Source organism: Dreissena polymorpha, chromosome 1, assembly GCF_020536995.1.
Source record: "Dreissena polymorpha isolate Duluth1 chromosome 1, UMN_Dpol_1.0, whole genome shotgun sequence".
Taxonomy (NCBI): Eukaryota; Metazoa; Mollusca; class Bivalvia; order Myida; family Dreissenidae; genus Dreissena; species Dreissena polymorpha.
In genome coordinates, this window is record NC_068355.1 from 162,971,070 (window position 1) to 162,990,825 (window position 19,756).

A 19,756-nucleotide genomic window follows, 5' to 3' on the forward strand; every position below is an offset into this window, starting at 1 on the left:
GAATCCAAAATTGCCAAAAAGTCAAAATGTGATTTTTTGAACACAAGACTGATTTTCCCAGCTTTGGTCACATATAACGTTATTAATACGGTATATACATATTGTATTTGCTTTTCTGCTGAAGATCGTATGAAATCGTAAATCGTTTGTTTAATTTAATCATACACTTATTCGGGGTTGCGTAATTTTTCAATATTATGTGTCCTACATTATTTTTGTATTTTGCTAGTGTCATAACGGCATTGGAAGACATATTCAAGAATGAGGTGCAACAACTTCGATTAAGGGTAATGCTGTTTGGAAGTTATAATCTAATTATTAAGTGTACGAATAATTCAAAATATAGACGCCTCTGTTGCATCTAAACACATCGATAATGAATGATTATGAATGATGTAACTATAACAAAAACGTTAACATAATATTAATTTACATAATTACAGATACAGAAACTTGTAACTGAATGGTTAAACAAACACATTTCGGTTGAAGCTATTGTCAACGAACCTCAACAAACTGAGGAGGAATTTGACCAAAACAACATACATGCCTACAAAGAAGTTCGTATTACTTTATACCTGTCCATAGTTAAAAAATGCCTATGTACTTAATATCCCTTTAAAATCGGAGATTGTGTTAATATCTAGAGGTAAAATAAACATTTATCATGTCATGTATATAATAAAGTGAGTAACTGAATGATTGGCCGTCACTTGATGTAGCTATAAAACAGATTAGTTGTCCCGGGGGGGGGGGGGGGGGTAACTTCCCTATTTTAGGGTAGGGGTGTCCCTCTGAGACTTCCGAAATGTGACCCATTTTTATACCGGAACTCTGATAAAGTAGACCCATTTTGATACAAGATTTTTGAAAAAGCATACCCATTTGTATACGATACCATTGAGAGAGTGGACCCATTTCAATACAATAATTTTGATGCTTAAAACTGGACCCTTAGTTGAGCTAGAGATATATCTAAACTGTCTACGAAAAAAGATTGGTCACTTTCCAATACGTCTATGGTAATAGAAATCTCCATTTTAAATATGTTTTCAACTTTTAATAAAATTCTTTATTTAAGTATAACCGGAAATTAAATATGTTTTCTTAATTTACTTTCAAAGCCTGTGATAACGATTTCTTGATTCCACACATAATCAAAATTTTCTACGAAACATATATTATTATCCAAGATGTCACAATGACAGCCGGGAATGACAGAGTATAATTCCGTGTACACATGTAGCGTAAAGTCGGTTATTTTGACAGTCGTCTAATTTTGACATAATTTTCATGAATCATTTGCAGTAACTGCACTTTTCCCGGCACTTTATATAGATTAATTTATGTAACGATTTCGTCACTTAATATATGACGTATGTTAAATTAATATATGACGTCACAGTATCATCTTGGTCAATCAAGAAACATATAAAAACAGTCAAGTTTCTGCATCTTTCCCGCTACTGAAATTTACTTTTTGAAACCCATTTATATACAAGAATGACATTTATCATACCCATTTTGATACTGATACTTTCAAATCTAAATGCATTTATATACAAGCAAATTTCTGATTGCAATACCCATATCTATACTTAGATGCTCAAAACCATACCCATTTCTATAATTTTAGTCGAAAAACACACCCCATAAAATCGGCACACCCCTATATACCCTTATATGGGAAGTTACCCCCACCCGGGTTAGTTGTACTTTGAAAACAATAACAAACTGGTTCATATCTATGATGTTACATGGAACCAAACCATCCATTATCACAACGTGCCGATAACAATCAGTGTAAATAGTTTGAAATCATACAAAACACACGATGTTTGCTAAAAATTAAGCTGTTTACATATATTACCATTTTGCTTTGATCTACTATAATTGACATATTCAAATGTTTATGAAAACGCTAATGACACCATGATCGCATTAGATTCGACATGGAGCGACTGAAAGTTTCAGAGGAAGCATTTCAAGCTTAGCAAGCTAGACTATTTGCAGCCTTTAATATTCTAGACAGTGACATTGATATCATTACAATACTGTCATCGGCCGAATAAAAATCTAAGGACGGAAAGGGGGAAGAACAAGCAAAGGGTGGTGACCGAGATCATCGACCTCTGCGACAGACGACGATAGCACGAGAAGAACACCTGCCTTGTACAGCAAAGCATGCGGGCATTTTTCGAAAAAGATGAAATATGCAAAGGTTGAGTGGAGTAAGGAACAATGTAACAGCATTGATGCAACGATTACCATTTGCAGAAGTACGAAAGCCTTCAGCACCCAAATACCCTCACAAAGACCAGTAAGTCGCGTACGCAAACTTCCTGACCAACAGTGTCGTTATCTTGACCAAGTGAACGGCACTGATCTTTTTTACTTTCAAATTTCGACAAGACCCCATCCTCCATCCAAAACCAGAAGCGTAAGACGAAAGTCCGTTCATAAAACAGGCAGAGGTTTATGAGGCAGTTCGCAGTATGAAGGCAGGAAGTTCTCTGGAAGTGGAAAACGTCCCTTCTGATCTGATAAAGAACGCAGGCAAGAGTACATCTGCATCAATAATGGCATTACACCAAAAGATCAGGGATTACAAAAAGCATTCCAAGGAGTGGACCCAGACGCTGGTCACCCACTATCGACAAAGGGCAACACTATGCTGTGCAAGAATATCAACACCATTAGCCTCACTAGCCATCTCAGCAAAGTCATGATGCGAAATATCATCAACCGACGGGAATGTACGATGAACACCTGGTGGAAGAGCAATCTTGATTCATAGCTAGGCGGGGCATTGTGGAATATATCTCAAGTTGCAGAGTAATATTTAAGAAACTTCTGCAATACCGAGTGGAGCTTTTTCACAAAGTCATCGACCGCGTGTGGCATTATGGCCAATAGTAGGTTCTGAGAGGGTTAACCATTATCGAAGGCGTGTGCAAGTTATCAACGAAACCGCCAATAACAAAATTCCTATTACTTTACAGATGGGTTATTTTTGTAGGAAATCAGCGGACCTCCGGCGGGGATGTCTGATCTCCCCGTCATGTGTAAACTATTCCTTGAGGAGCTAATGCAGGAGATCCTAAAATGCCACAGCACCTCCATTTCCATCGGTGGAAGACCACCCGCTTGCGGTTTACTGATGGATATTACCTAATGGCTGACACCATCAATTAAATCCGATTTCTTCCCAACAGACTTTATGAAAGAGCAAAATAATACGGGATGGAGGTCAGCACGGAGAAGTCGAAGATCACAACATGAACAATACCTGTACAGAAATCTCCACGAACGGCAAAAAACTAAAAGCGGTGACTAGCTTCAAGTACTTGGGGACAACCTTTTCAAGTATGTCACCAGTAACAAAGATATCCGAGACAGATTGGTCATGGAAACTGCATCGATTGCAATGCTGAGCAGGTTGTGGACAAGCAGCTCTATATACTTCCCTCCCCAAAACTGGCTCTAAAAGTCCCCCGTAATCGTCACCCTACTGTAGGGCTGCTAGATCCAGACGCTTCATGCGAACACAGAACGCAGGATGCAGGCCTTTCAACACATGTTTCAACAAAGACTGCTTATGTTCTCATACATGTGAGTCTGTCCAGAACATGACATCAGCACTTGTTGTATAAAATGACCCCTTCTTGCGACCGACAAACGACGAAAGCTGGCTTGGTTTGGTAACGAAACAGGCGCAGCCACGGTGCAGGATAGTGCGCCATGGCAAACAAGAGGGATTCGCCGTTGGGACCGTTGTATAAAAGCTGGATTGTATCCCATGGATGAGCTACTCCCTGCAAGACGAATCTGACCTGTCTGGCAAAGCACCTCCTTGGCGTCTTACCTCATGTCCCCAAACGACCAGACCGGGCAAGGGAATGATAAAAAATTGTATGCGCGCATAACATGAAGAGTTTATATAATTTAATGTATGCTTGATCTTATAGGCAAATGGGCATGCCAAACGTTATTCATTAAAGAGTCTCATTCCTTACGTTTTGTCAAACAAATATTACATAATTGTTTATTCCCATTTGGAAGCATACAAATATTGATTAATTAAGTTTTCAAATTTATAAATTCAGAATACCCCCATTATCTGATTGGTTATAACGACGGGTGTTCTTCAAACTGTCAAATTATATTCGTATGCATCTCTCTACTTCAATAATGCAGAGAAACATTTTGAATACACTCCGAGTGTTATGCCTGACCAGTCCATTTCTAACTCATGCACATAGGTGGGTGAAGGAAATTGTTTATTTTGATTGTTTATCTCAAATCTGCAGTAAGCGGTTTAAAAACAGCATTATACTGTCAATCTGTAAATGTGTATCAACGTTAAAAAACGAATTGATATACCTTACATTCAATGAAAATTCTAGTAATTATATGTAATAATACTAAAGCAAATGCGTCGCATTTCATTTAACAGATCTTAGAGAAAAGATTCATCTCGAATCTGGAAAGACGTGTTACAAAAAATTGTAAAGATGATATAACTCGATACGTTGATTCAACAGTGCAAACTTTAAACGGTAAGTCACGCAAACATAGGAAATGATTTTAACTAATTGTGTGGTTTGGAATGCCGTTTGTTTAACTGATTTAAAACCATGATTTTATTTTGAAAGGCATTGACCGAAGATGTAATCATCTTTAAATGTCGTGTTGTGTGCATTGTTTTGCATTGTAGATGGTCACTTATTGTCAATAAAAGACAACCGGATGTTGATATTCGTTTATATTATTATACGTTGTCACGGAAATTTTGTTTTGAGATTATATTTTAAAATCTGTACAGACCTTTAGTAGGCGCCGATTATATCGTCTTTGTTATTTATGAGCATGCGATGTTTAGTTCAAACTCAATGTACGTATTTTTATATACAGCTTGGGTTGCAAGAAACGTGAACAAATTGCAAACGGAACACGCGTCGTTTGAGAACAAAATTGGCAGCTCTTATCAGATTATAGTGGGACACAGTTTAACTGGCTATAAGGACAAGATCGGTTTAGAACGTTACTGGGGGGCTTGCGGATTGCTTACTATTGCCGCGTGTCTTGTCATGATTGTACAAGAACCGGGAAAAGCGTTAAAAGCAGCGGTAATACATTCACCTTGTTGAGAAGCAATGGTTATTGCCAGTGTTATTGGTGTAATTATTACTTGCTTAACGTCAACGTTCGGGTTGTTCGTACTTTTTAATATCTGTAAAATGCTAGACATTAAAGACATATCATCTAAACAATTTTCTTACAATCGCGTGTCATAAGCTTGTCTTCAATTCATTCACGAACATTTTTTTCTGGAGATAATTTTAAGTGAAGACACGTATTTGCATTGCAGTTTGGTTGTGGATTTGTTGGAATCTGCTCCTCAGTAGTTGTACAAAGAACATTTTGGGATAAGCAAGAACTTGTCAAAACACAATTCATAGAGAATGCTACTCAGCAGCTTCCAAAAGTCAATCAAGACTTTTCCAAGTCTATAAGCGACACATATGAAAGGTATGATTATTTATTTTCATCGATCATTAATAGTAATAAAAAAATACATTTTTTTCAAATTCTCATTTATATCCAATAACGCAACTTTCATAAATGTCTGTAAATCTATAAGAACATTCTGTATAAGTACATTAAATGTCATGTTACTTACTCTGACGAGATTATGTACCGGTTTTTAGGACATTACGTAATCAAATGGAGCAAATAAAGAACACTATTGTTAGAGAAGAAAAAGCGTTTAGCGGCCTTGTTTTGAGCACAGATGTTACAGAATTAAATAAACAGCTATGCATGCTACAAGATATCAGGTATGTATAAATCATTTGTCACAGAAAAACTGTTTTTTTCACATTGATATATTGTATTTGTTATATATAAATATGTCCGTTCGTATTTTTTTTATTATAGGAAACAGACAAAGACATTACTTTCTGAATTTGCAAAATTAGAAATGCAAGTAAAACATGACATATGAAACACGACTGATAGGCAAAATCCTTCAGCATTCCAAAGAAGATTTCGCTATTAAAAGTTTTCAGTCAGACCCAATTGATCCTAATCCTACGGTTGTGAAGTAACACATAATATGCGGTGCATATCGATCACTTTGCACGTATATGGCACCGAATATGAGAGGGCGTTATTGGATATATGCAAAGACAAAATATTTTTAAATCATATTAATATAATATGTTGATTTATTTAAAAAGCAAATTTTGCAAATAGCATATAATGACTATAGTGTTGACAAACATACCACGACATAATACATGTCCAATCAATATCATTTAGGCTATGGTGTATAAAAATGGTACATATTAAAGTTGTGTTAGGTAAATGATGGTAATCAGGTGTTGATAACAAATGGCAATTATGTACATAGTATTTATATTATATGATAAATGTTCATGGTGTATATGACAAATGGTAATGTTGTATAAGTCACTGGACAATATGTTATGTATGTGTGTATTGATTGTGTATTCCCAAGCACTTATTTTTGAACATAATACTGGTAAATGGTTTAGATTCTACTTTTTTAGTACATATTATTGGAATATATGATACTCAGTAAATGGTAATGATGTACAAGTCACTGAATAATATTTTATGCATATGTGTATTGATTGTGTATTTTCTTGTACTTATACTTGAACATTATTTAGGTGTTTACTTACTTAACAAATATTAAAGGTGTATATGATAAATGGATATGTTTTATAAGTCACATGTTATGCATGTGTGTATTGACTGTTTTCTAGCACTCATATATGAACTTGAACAAGTTGCTGGGTGAGTTATCTTACTTTGTACAGCAACTTTAAAATTGTAAATTGCCTGTGTACTCTCTAGCACTTATAAAGTCTAACCATACTTACTGGCTGATCAATTTTCTAATTGTACATCAACACAATTATTTATTACTTGTGAAATCTCAACACTTATACATTTGCACTCCAGTTGTTAGATGATTTATCTTTTGTTGTACAGCAACTAAATTATTTGTGTACTCCCTAGCACTCATATATTTTGAAGCTCAGCTGCTAGATAGCTTATCTTGCTTGTAAACCTATTTGTTTAGACCTAGTGTGTTGTCATATTGACTGAATGTAAGTCTATATGCTAAGTCAATTAATCAAGCAGTTATCTAACATATCAAATAGTAAACATCTACTTTTTACTATGATTTGTAAGATCTTACCAGACTCAATTCTTGTAAATATCTGTCCAAATGCTGTTTTCAACTTTGGTGAGCAATAAAGCCCACATCAGCTGGTAACACATCCATGAATTAATTAATCCACAAGCTCGAAAAATGAATATTAACACTTTGGTGAACACACACATCAATTTCTATTTTATTTTGTAAATGCAGCTACACATATTTCATTAAAAATCACTCAATAAGATGCACTTTTCAAAATTCATTTCACCCGAAATTATTTGTAAAATCTTATTAAGAAAAAATACAATTAACACGATCACTCACTCCTAACTTGTGCCTAAACTGTAATCTACAGTCATTCGACACACCCTTAGTGCACATGTATTCTTTCAGCTTGCGGAAATCATGCTCTTTCTTCAAACACAGACTATCCTGTTAACACGCCGCGTTAGCATATATACATCAAGCTTTGTAAAAAGCTTGTCATTTTTCGATTTGCCTAAGTACTAAGCCCATGTTGCGTAGATTATTGTACTATTATGTTTCCACGCGATCATTTAATATAAGCTTCACTTCTTGTATCATTTATACAACCCAAAATATAAATGTTTCAAATAAGGTTTTAACATCTCTTAATAACATCAACATGACCAAACTTTTTGTATATTTTTGTTATTCTTCTCTTCTCAATATTCCTCCACTCAATCTTCCACTTTTTGCGGGCCGGGCGCACGATAGCTTTTCCTCATCCAATTATTTATTGCAGTCGGGCAAGTGTACATGATGTACACTGACATAGGAGTGTACCGGATGAGGATAGGTTTGTTCTACTCTCTTACTATGAAAAGTAAAGGGCTTCAACAAATGAATATGTTCGAGTTAGTTTGCTGGCTGGCAATTCTTCTTCTTAGAGGAGGCTATGTCCATCCAAATCCTGGACCCGACAGCTCCATTGATATGTCTTCCTCGTCTTTGGGTACATCTTTCTCATCTTCAATAAATGATGCATTTGCAAAAAATCTAAAAATTGTTCATTACAACGTTCAGAGCTTCCTCGCCAAGAAAGATATTCTGTATGCTGATCTTAACAATTTTGATATAATAGTCTTTACTGAAACTTGGCTCAGCTCAACAGTTGACACTGCCAACTTACTTTTCCCTTCTTTTCATAAGCCGTTCAGACGGGATAGAATAAACGATCCTCATGGAGGTATGCTAGTATACATAAAATCTGATCTCTTTGCCATTGAGCGACCTGACCTACAAATTGACGATCTAGAATGTCTATGGGTCGAACTACATATCAAGGGAAGGCGTCTTTTAACTAGATCTTTCTACAGACCACCAAACTCTTGTCCTTATCTTCTAGAATGCATAAACGATTCGATCTCACTAGCCGTTGACACCGGTATTGAGTACATTGTTATCACAGGTGATTTTAATCTCGACATTAATAAACCACAGGGCAGTATCAAAATAGACACCCTTCTTTTACAGTATAATCTCACAAAGATTATTAAAGAGCCTACTCATTTTACTGAAACATCGAATTCCATTCTTGACCTTTTTATAATAACATCTTCATTGAAAGTGTTGAAAGTGGCGTTGGAGAACCTTTTCTTAACCAGCAACTTCGATTTCATTGTCCAATCTACTGCGTCATAAACTACAATAGAACAGCTGGGTCTAATTTTAAACGTAAACTATGGCGATATAAAGATGTGGACTACACTTATCTAAGACAACTTGTGCAGAACTTCGATTGGCACAGTTGCTGTGATAATAATAATGACATATATACTTCAAAAGCTGACCCTCCATGGCTACATAATAATATTCGCAAGGAAATTCGACGCCGTAAACGAGCATACAAAAAAGCCAAGGCTACCAATTAAGACCGACACTGGCACATCTTTCGCCAACAACGTTATATTGTTAATAATCTTGTCAGATCAGCGAAAAAAGTTCACTTTGAAAATCTCGCTAAACTAATACGTGAAAATCAACACTCATCATCCGACTTAATAATAATAAAAAATAAAAAAAATAATCACAAATAAAAACACCTCACATAACGAGTTGCCTCTCTTGATTCATAATGGTACCATATATGAGTCACCCGTTGATAAAGCGAATATTCTTAATTCATTCTTCCAATCTCAATCTACTTGTACTACACCCAGTACGCATATGCACAACCTACATTCCCAAGAGCCAGATTGCCCCGTCTTTGAAGATTTCATTATTTCCCGTCAAGATGTCTTGGATTCCATAAAATTTATGAAAACGGGAAAGGCATCAGGCCCAGACCAAATAAATTGTCAATTCCTAAAGCAAATTGCATCTGAGATTGCAGGTCCACTACAAAATCTTTTTAATTTTTCTATTAGTAATGGTAGGGTCCCACGGAGCAGGAAAGAAGCAATTGTTTGTGCACTTCACAAAAAGTCTGATCCTCAGGATGTTGAAAATCATAGACCAACCTCCCTTTTAAGTGTTTTAAGTAAATGTCTCGAGAGAATTCTCCACAAATATATACTACTCAAAATTTGCTGAGGATCACTTTTTATAGTATGTGTAATTTGAAGTTCACCCATAGCTAGATTCAGCCAGCGTCACGCATCAATGATAAATCAGTACATAACAATATAATCGAAAACACATATTCTAATATCAAAACCTGCAAATAAACAATTTAAATTAAATTTAATTAAATTGAAGATAATATGAAAATAAAAAGTGATCCTTAGCAAATTTTGATGTGGTATATTTTTTAACCATTTAAGGGCTATTGAATTTATAACCCCATTTCAATCAGGCTTCATTCCAAAAGATTCCACTGTCAACCAATTAGTCTCTGTTTATCACTCCTTTTGTAAAGCTCTTGACGAAGGTAAAGAGGTTCGAGCCGTTTTTTTCGACATTTCTATGGCCTTTCATGGCATGAAGGACTTATCCACAAGCTCCGACTAAGTGGTATCTAAGTGGTATCTCGGGCATCTTGTATCTTGGTTAAAAGACTACCTACATGAGAGGACCCAGTGTGTTGTAATCTCTGGCTGCCAATCTAACCCATTACCTATTAACGCTGGTGTCCCTCAAGGGTCTATATTAGGGCCACTCCTCTTTCTTATATATATATAAATGAAATTGTACGAGATATTCACTGTCCAATTCCCCTATTTGCAGACGACACCACACTATATATCATCGTCGACAACCCTGTTGATGCGGCTAATCATCTTAACTCTGATCTTGCAAAAATTCATTCTTGGGTTGATTATTGGTTGGTTACCTTCAATCCATCCAAAACGGAATCCTTAGTAAAATCTAGAAAAATCAACCGCCCAATCCATCCCACTCTTTTTTTCAACGACTGCCAAATCACTGAGGTTTCGTCTCACAAGCATCTAGGCTTAACTTTTTCTGATACATGTTCCTGGCATGACCATATTGAATCTATCAAGAAGAAAGCATGGCAGACTCAATCTAATGCGAACGTTTAAGTTTACGCTCGATAGAAAGTCCCTTCTATCGATATACACAACATTTATTAGACCAATTCTTGAATACGCTGATATAGTCTGGGATAACATTTAATACACAAGATGAAATTGAACTTGAGAAGATTCAACAAGAGGCAGCAAGGATAATCAGCGGGGGAACACGTTTGGCATCTTTGCAAAACCTATATAATGAAACTGCTCTCGAACCATTACCTACCCACTTCTATAAAATGTATAATTCACTATCACCCCTATACTTGTGCACACTTATCCCCTCTAGCGTGGGAGAAAGATTGGCTTATCCTCTTCGTAACTCTAACAATATTCGCAGTATTCAATGCAAATCACAACATTTTACACGATCTTTCCTACCATCAACTATAAACTTATGGAACAATTTACCGGAATCGGTAAGAACGGCTCCTTCTCTCTCTGCTTTCAAAGCAAATCTTAGTAAAGATAAGAAAATAATTCCCAAGCATTACTACGATGGGGAGCGGACGTCTAATGTTTTACATGTGCGTTTACGAATGCACTGTAGCAGTTTAAATGAACATTTGTATGCAAAAAACATTGTACAAAGTCCATATTGTCAATGCGGTGCGATTGAAAATACATATCACTTTTTCTTCAATTGCCCCATTTATACAGAAAAAAGAGTTATCCTTTTTAACAATCTGTCTAGTTTCCAACCCATAACTGTGCAACTACTTCTTTCCGGAGTTAAAGACGGATCATATGAAGTTAACTCATTAACATTCAAACATGTTAAGTCTCTCATCCGATATAGTCATAGATTCTAACTCAACTCTATCTCAGGAACAAACCATATTCTGCTAACGATGCGCCGTTCCCGCAACTGCTTCTTTTTCTTACCGCAACTTCTCTTATTCTGAAACTCTACTCTTTCACTTCTGTTCATTTTCTTCTCATTTTATTAGCTATTATGCTATTATGCTATCTGCATTACTCTGTTATACTTTTTGTATTATAACTTATACTACTTTTTCATTTCTAAACGGTATGCAATTACCTATCACTGTAATATATTGTTCGTAATTTTGACATGTCTTTAAATAGTTGATGTACGTTTGATTGTTTACACCATTACAGCAGCGCTTTTAACTGACAGAAGAGAGACATAGTATAAACCTCGAGCTCCTTCTCAATTCTGTCCAAATGTATTTTACAGCCTTTATGTAAGCAATACTGCAATTCTACCTGCCTTGCATATTTTTCAAATATAATATGTACGTTTGTATTGTATTTTATTGCTTATATGTTCTTTCAATGAACTAAATAAATAGTGTTTAAACCATCATTATGCTTCGCCTAATTTGAGTTGTTTTGTACTTTTGTATTTTATTAATACTAGCATATTTATAGACTCACTTACCAAATACCGGTTTAAGTTGAATGTATTTTGTAAACGTCGGCGTTTATTCAAATTAGGCGTAATTTTCCCGACAGTTCATACACCGATGAAATGCAGAAAAATGCTATTCATTTCTTAAACAAAAGGAAATGTTACATCATTTAATCATGTTAACTTTATGAATACAAGCCAGTTGTTTGTTACCTTAGGTTGGAAACACACTATATGAATATAAACAAGAAAAACAAATCCAAATAATAAAAGTATGCATACATTGTAATAACTAAAGGGAGTGTACACGTTTCGATGAAAATAAGTAATGGAAAAACAAAACGTATGTACATCTAGTTATGATTTCTAACACATAGGTCATTACAATAATTTCATTAAAGATTTAAATGGTACTTTTAGAGATTTATAGTATGTGTAAACAGCTGTAAATACTACAAAAGTCATCAACTATTAATACTGTGTGTGTGCAACAACAAAATTTCAGCACACAAACTCCATTCACTATCAAAGGATTGTGAAGATTTTTTGACATTCATATTTTTATTTATGAGTTTTCATACTCATAAATCGTGAACCTGTTGGCTCCTGTTATGATTGGAACGCGTTTATTCATTTAACACTTGTTTAAGTGCTATTTGATAAACAAAATATTTGACTTCAGCAGAGTTGGTTGACTATTGAAGGAGAAAACATGGCTTATTCCTGAAATGAACATAGGATGTCATGGTACCTAATTATTAATAACTGCTTTAGATATCTGACATTCCCAACATAAATGTTCTAAATTTTCTTTTTTTGTAATTTTACTTAATGGATCACTTAATTAAAAGACGGTCGCATTTGCATAGATTTTGGAATTGAAAGCATACTGAAATATTGAGGCATCTCGATAAAATGTTCCAGTGCACTAGAGGCCAGTTCCGCTTCTTTCCTTGTATCCTCGCCATTATGTTGACGGGTTGAAATGGAACAGAATCCTACATCATATCCCATCATAACTGTAAAGGTAGAACGGAATGAGATATCTCAAGCATTTCTAGTAATCAGCTCTCGGAAAGTGTTTATAAGGTGTGGTCAAATAAAACAAAAACAACGAATCAGAAACGATAATACACAACCACGCACATAATAAAATACGGCATAGTCAATCAAAACAAATTAAATGTTGCGCTAAGTTATTGATTCGAACAAAATTGTCCGATTTTAGACGTCTGGTCACATCGCTTTATTTGGAAGCCTTTATTTGGAACGAATACTTTAAGATATTTAATGATTACAGATTATGTAATTTATTTAAGCTTTTTTATGCCATATATATGTGTGTGTTCTGTCACATTTATACTGTATACGTTATTTAATGAACAGAAAACACTAAACATGGTACTATGATTGCGTTAATAATAGTATCATTATGATTGTTTTTATTTCGTTGCAAATATTGCATGCGTCCATTCGCAGATTTTTTCAGAAGATACAACTTCGGGGAACGATGACAATACAGGTTCGCGCTTAACATCAAGAAATTCTTTATCGCTCGTTCATAACACCACTTTAAGAACCCTTACCTCTGATCTTCCAATCATTCTTCCAGTCGGCACTTAATGGTTCTAACAGAATATTATAAATGTTATCGATCGTTATCAAACTTATTCGCAAAATAATTATGATTATGCCATCGACCTTTTTTACTGGCTAAATCTTGAAGTTGTTAAGCTGAAATGGGTTATTTGATTAATCTAGAAGTGGTCTCTTTCCCTTTAAAGAAACAGTATGGAAAAAATGATACGTAAAAATGCTATGTATTAAAGTAAATTATATTCCCGACATAAAAAGAAAAAAAATCAGTTCGTGTAAGAATAATTACCAATTAGAACTCGTACAATAGAAAAGCCTGTTAAGTCGATAATTTGAAAATGTTCGATACGTGGATCGCTAGCATAGCGCTAACAATATGTTTCTTATAGTGTCCCGAAATCGAACTCCGAGAAAGGCAAACTTCGTTATCTAAATAGGATGCCATTACAATAATTTCAAAATGATGCGATTATTATAGATGTGTTAGAAAAACATAAAACGAAATTTGTCAACACGAACGAAAATGTGTGAGCAAGTCACGAACTCTTTTTGACTCGTTACCTAGGTAAGTAAGTTAAGTTAAGTAAGGAATTTCTGTACACCCATCGAGAAATCAAAACAGAGAGGTGTGCTATTCCATGCGATGAAATATACTGTTCATGTTGCAATAGTATAGATATTGAAGATGATTTTAAGTCTGTTTGTATTTGTTAATGCTATAGTGTTTTATGACAAACATAACTTAAACGTTATGTATATGTTTATAAATCTGTGTTGAAGCATCACCCATTACTGACTTAATTAAAAAGAAATTGTCAATGAGTGTAAATATATAAAAGAAGCATTCGTTATGTTTAGAATTTATTGATTATCTCTGATAACGTTTAAAAGTTGCTACATGGTAGCGAATTAGATAAATAAATATTGTCACTTACCGCAAAAGTGTTTTAAGATGTATATGAATGAAACTCCAGAAATAGCGGATCATTTACATAAGTACTAACAGTGTTGCATTCATTGGATTTCTTTTATACCAATCGAAGAAATTTCGCAAATTTCCAGAGACGACATTGATTATAAGCGTTGTTTATGTTGTTCAAATGTTCTGTTTACCATTTAAACATAGAAAAAAACACTTTAAAATAAGTCTATAGAATTAATAGAAATACTTCCCAAATAGGTCTTATATAATACATTAAAATTATTTGATTCATTTTTTGTATTAAAGGGAGCATATCGTAGAAAAAATTTCATCTCAAACGTTCATTTTATTCTGCTTTTACACCTGTTGTGTACAAGTGTGGCGGTAGCATTTACACTTTAGATTGTCCATTAGTTTTTACTTGATTTGAATCACTTTAGTCATGGCGGTCATAAAGACTTATTCAAGCATTATCGGGACAGAATTAACCAGTGCTGCTTATTGCGACTATTTTGCCAGTGATTGAAAACTGCCCTAACTTATCGAAATGCCATACACATGCTTTTGTGACCAATCACAGCGCAAGTTATGCGTCGGGCCTATTTTGAGTTCGCGGTACCCGGATTGACAGCGTCTGACATAGCCGAGTCCGGCTTTTTCACACTCTTAGAAACGTAATTTGTTTAAAGATGTCCGTTTTCGCGAGGCTTTAAGTTACTTAGTTTGTTTTGTAAAATTAACTACCTGCTTTCAAGGTTCACTTGTGTATTTTAATCATTTTAGACTTTATTAAACTTTCTTAAGTCACGTATGGTTTACACGTGAGAGGAGCTTATCGTAAGTATCGCCATTACAATTTGGTCATTGGTCCATATCGGTACAATCTTTGACATCATCGAATTAAACCGTGGCATTATTTCCATCAAAGTTCACCTTATACAGCGTTCTCTGGATTGTCACGCAGTCATACCGTTTTAAAAATTCTATATACTGAAACATAGAACATATGTCCGTGAAATCCCGTACAAAATGAATGCTGCAATTCAAATCATCACAGCGGCTAGCCCGGCGACGACACACATGGCTTTTATTTTGTAAGTTCGAATTAAAATCCAAGGTTAGCAGTTTTTGATATATCAATTAAAATCCAAGTTTGGCAGTTTTTGATATATCGGTCAAATGCAATTTCAACAAGGATGATGGCAGACCCGCAAACAACAACTGTTTTAGTGTATCTATATATCTTACATAACGCTCCAATGTAAAACGTGAACAAAAACCTCAGATCGTATATCTAAGTTTGAAATCCTATAACACATGCTAAGAGTTCAAATATCGCCATAGCAACGATGAAATAGTTCGTCGAAGTTTTTCTAAACATCTTGCAGTAAACGAACAGAACAATGCTGTTGCCAATGGTACCTTTGACCAAAATGATAATTAGGAACACGAACACGGGAAGGTACCGGATGGCATGCTCCTGGTTGTATTGGTGTAGTGCCGCCTCCTTCAAAAGTGATAGCGTGCTTGTTTCGGGGGGGGGGGGGGGGCGGCGGGGTATGGATGGCGTGTCTTCTGTTAGTTCCAATCAAATTTATCCATGTTGAAATCATCCGTCTGAAAGTCAAAAATATCAAACATTCATTTCGGAATCGGGATATTTGTGTCAAATCAAATCTGAAATATTGTTAACAATGTATTTATTAGTCAAATATGTCATAATTAAGCGATATGTTTAAATCAAATATCAAACAAATATGTCGGAAAACTGCCTGCCATGCAAATACAACTTAGGCATTGTTGTAATATGATTTCAAGTTTAAACACATCTCAGTCAATCGGTTTTATTAAGTTGAACGTGCCCATTGTGGAAGTTGATTGATTAATTCTTGTGAAGACAATTTAATTGAGTTAATGTTTCTATTAAATGATTACAGGCCTTAAAATAAATCCGAATATGTTACACCGTCTTTCAAAGTATTGAATAATTTATATTGCAATCCGAATGAGTGTACAGGTACACTTATAGTATTTATTTATTTATGTATGAGCTTGTGTTTTACTTGTTCGTGTGTTTGCTGTTTGTTTGTTTGTTGGTTGGTTTTGTTCGTTCGGTCGTACATTCGTTTGTAAATTAGTTAATTAATTAAATAATTTATTGATTAATTGATTTATTGATTCATTAATTGTTTAATATATTGATTAATTATTTTATTTATGTATTTATTTATTCATTTAATTGTTTATGTATTTAATATATAATGCTTAATAAGAATAATTAATAATACATGTATTTAATATATTTATCTATATAATCATATAGTTATTTATTCATTTATTATTTTTAATTATTTTACGTAACTACACACTTGATAAAATGATTATATAAATCGAAAATATCGATTGATTTTGATATTTTTATTTTGGTTGAACGGATCCACAAGAGTACGCACTCACTATCAGATAAAGCATCCATGCACTTTTCTACTAATGGCTGTGGCATAATAATTCATAAGTGATATGCTTTCATATATTCTGGTGTATTTTATGGCATTTTTGTTGAAATGAATAATTATTGCTATATCTAGTTTTATCCGTTATCAATTTGAGATTGTAGGACTAGACAATCTCCGTTCTTTGTATCATGTCGACTATATCATCGCAGGTTCCAGAGTGTTCTTAATTATTATTTCATAAGTTTATGGAAACAATCATTTATGCCTGCTTTTATCTATTGTGAAACGATCATTTGGGTCGGCGAATCTATTCTTTTGTTGATAAATAAAATACCATAATGTAATATTTCTTAGAAATTTCGATATTGCATCATTGTCAATTTATTGAACGTCCAACCCTGACATGTAGCAACAACCTACAACATTTGCTATATTGTGCACAACAGTAAAGCAGAGCGAATTTGTTCAGTCACTCCCGCTCAATACAAAACGCCGTTTATGTGCAATTCACAAAATTGTTATATGGATTGGTATCTTAATGTATTCCCTAAGTGCACATGCACCCGCTATTTGTAATCTAACAACGTACAATGAAAATCTATTAGTTAAGGTCGCATGACAAACTACATCTACTTCATGTATTTTTCTAACTATTAACCAATGTGAATCGCCCCTTAACTCTATTGTTTTATAACACAATGTACAATATTTCTGGCCATATATGCGGAAACAAAGGACTCATTTTCACAAGTAAATCAGGCTCTGTTTAAAAGTCTTTTCGTGGTCATATATTAGTAAATATCAAACGAATTCCAACGCCTTATTTAGTTAAACTTAACCCATTGTTATTCCGAAACTATTTATGTCACAATATACTAAATTATTTCCTTAACAAATGCAATGTAAAAGCAATAACTTCAAAAAAATAATCAAACTTTTGCGCATAGAGACTCTCATTACCATACCTTTTTTTAAAGATCATTCCAAACCATATTTATTTAAACAGTAAAAGAGATATGACATGCGGCCTGTAAGAAAGAACTCAACGCGAATCACCGGGGACATTTTTGCGGCAATCTTTTTACCGGCATCTATCCGGTTGATGATGGTTTCCTGCCAACTATCAAGTCTCATGTAGTCTCCAACCTAGAAGCACAAAATTGAATGTGTAGTATACAACAATGCTTTTCCTAATACATGTACGCAGACAAATTCAAAAATAAAGGAATTGCAAGTGCAGAGTATAGCATTGACACCAAAAATATTTAGCATACTGTTACCTACAATACAAATTGCCACTTGTTGATTTCTGTAATATGTATAATGTTTCGTAATTTGTTCAATACCCGCTTTAGCTTTTTAACAGCGGCAATTAAAACGTAAACGATTTGCGGTAAAATATGTTTTTTATACAAAAAAAAGCAAGCTGTAATGCAAAGCGAAACAAAACACGTGTTGTCCATGTTCAGTTGCAACAATACTAAGCAGTGATATCAGATTTGTACGTTTTGCGCACTGATTCTACCTAACGCTATGTATCAAAATAATCAAACAAATTAAGACCTCCACCGTCAAAGATAAGTTGCATGTTAGAGCAAAACTAGAATATGTACACATTTTAATCCCCTTTAATCACATCACCTTATTCTCAATGTTCATAGGTGCACCAATGTAAACTGTATCACCCTTTGATTGCTGTTACCAACAAGCCCAACAGTATTTGCAGTATCGCAATAACAGTAATACACTATAAATGTTATTTTCATAAAAAATCAATTCTCATCGAGAATTCGATAATATACTGGTTAGAATGCCAATTAAAACCAGTGACCAGACCATGAATGACTTTAAGCATGTCTTTAATTCAGACCTTGTCAAAATTAAAGAAAAACGTAGTTCACAAAAATCATATATGTGCTTCACTTTTAATAAATCACAGGTTACAAATGAACCTCTTTAAAACCTCAATACTATTACATAGTTCATATTTCGTAACCCTAGCGTGCGGTCTCTTATTAATGGTGATAATGCGAAATACTCCGACTGCTTTACAACAATCTATTTGCTAATTTGGTGGGTTTTGGAGAACTGTTAGTGTGTAAATTAATTTAAGGGAGCGCAAACGTTTTCAACACGGTGTTTTTTCCGATTAGTGTGAGTTTACGATGCTGTCATAATTTTAAACAATTTTTATTTTTTTGTAATTTATGCAATATGTTTTTTAGAATTGTTTCATTTTCATTGTTTGTAAAGGTTATTTCTAACGTTGTTGCTTTATCTAATGTCCAATTAAATTTCATTTCTTCTTTAAGATGAATATTACTCTGTTTAAATTTACCTACTCGTAGCGCAGTGCATTTACTTTTGTTTAGTTTAAGACCCGATGTCGTTCCGAAAAGGGTTAGCGACTATATTAGGTTATGGAATGAGTCACTATTGTCATTTAAGATATAAGTTTCATCATCAGCAAATAGGGACTGTTAAATTTCGTCGTCAGGTTCTAATGATATGCCTTTTATATGTTTATTTGATTGGATGCGATGTGATAGATACTCGATGCATATAATAAATAGCGATGATGAGAGTGGACATCCTTGTTTTACCCCTCGTTCGATGTTAAAACTGTTTGAGAAGAAGCCATTGTTAATGATTATACTGTTAATATCGGTGTAGAACAGTTTTTACCCATTGAATGAGACTTTCACCAAAGTT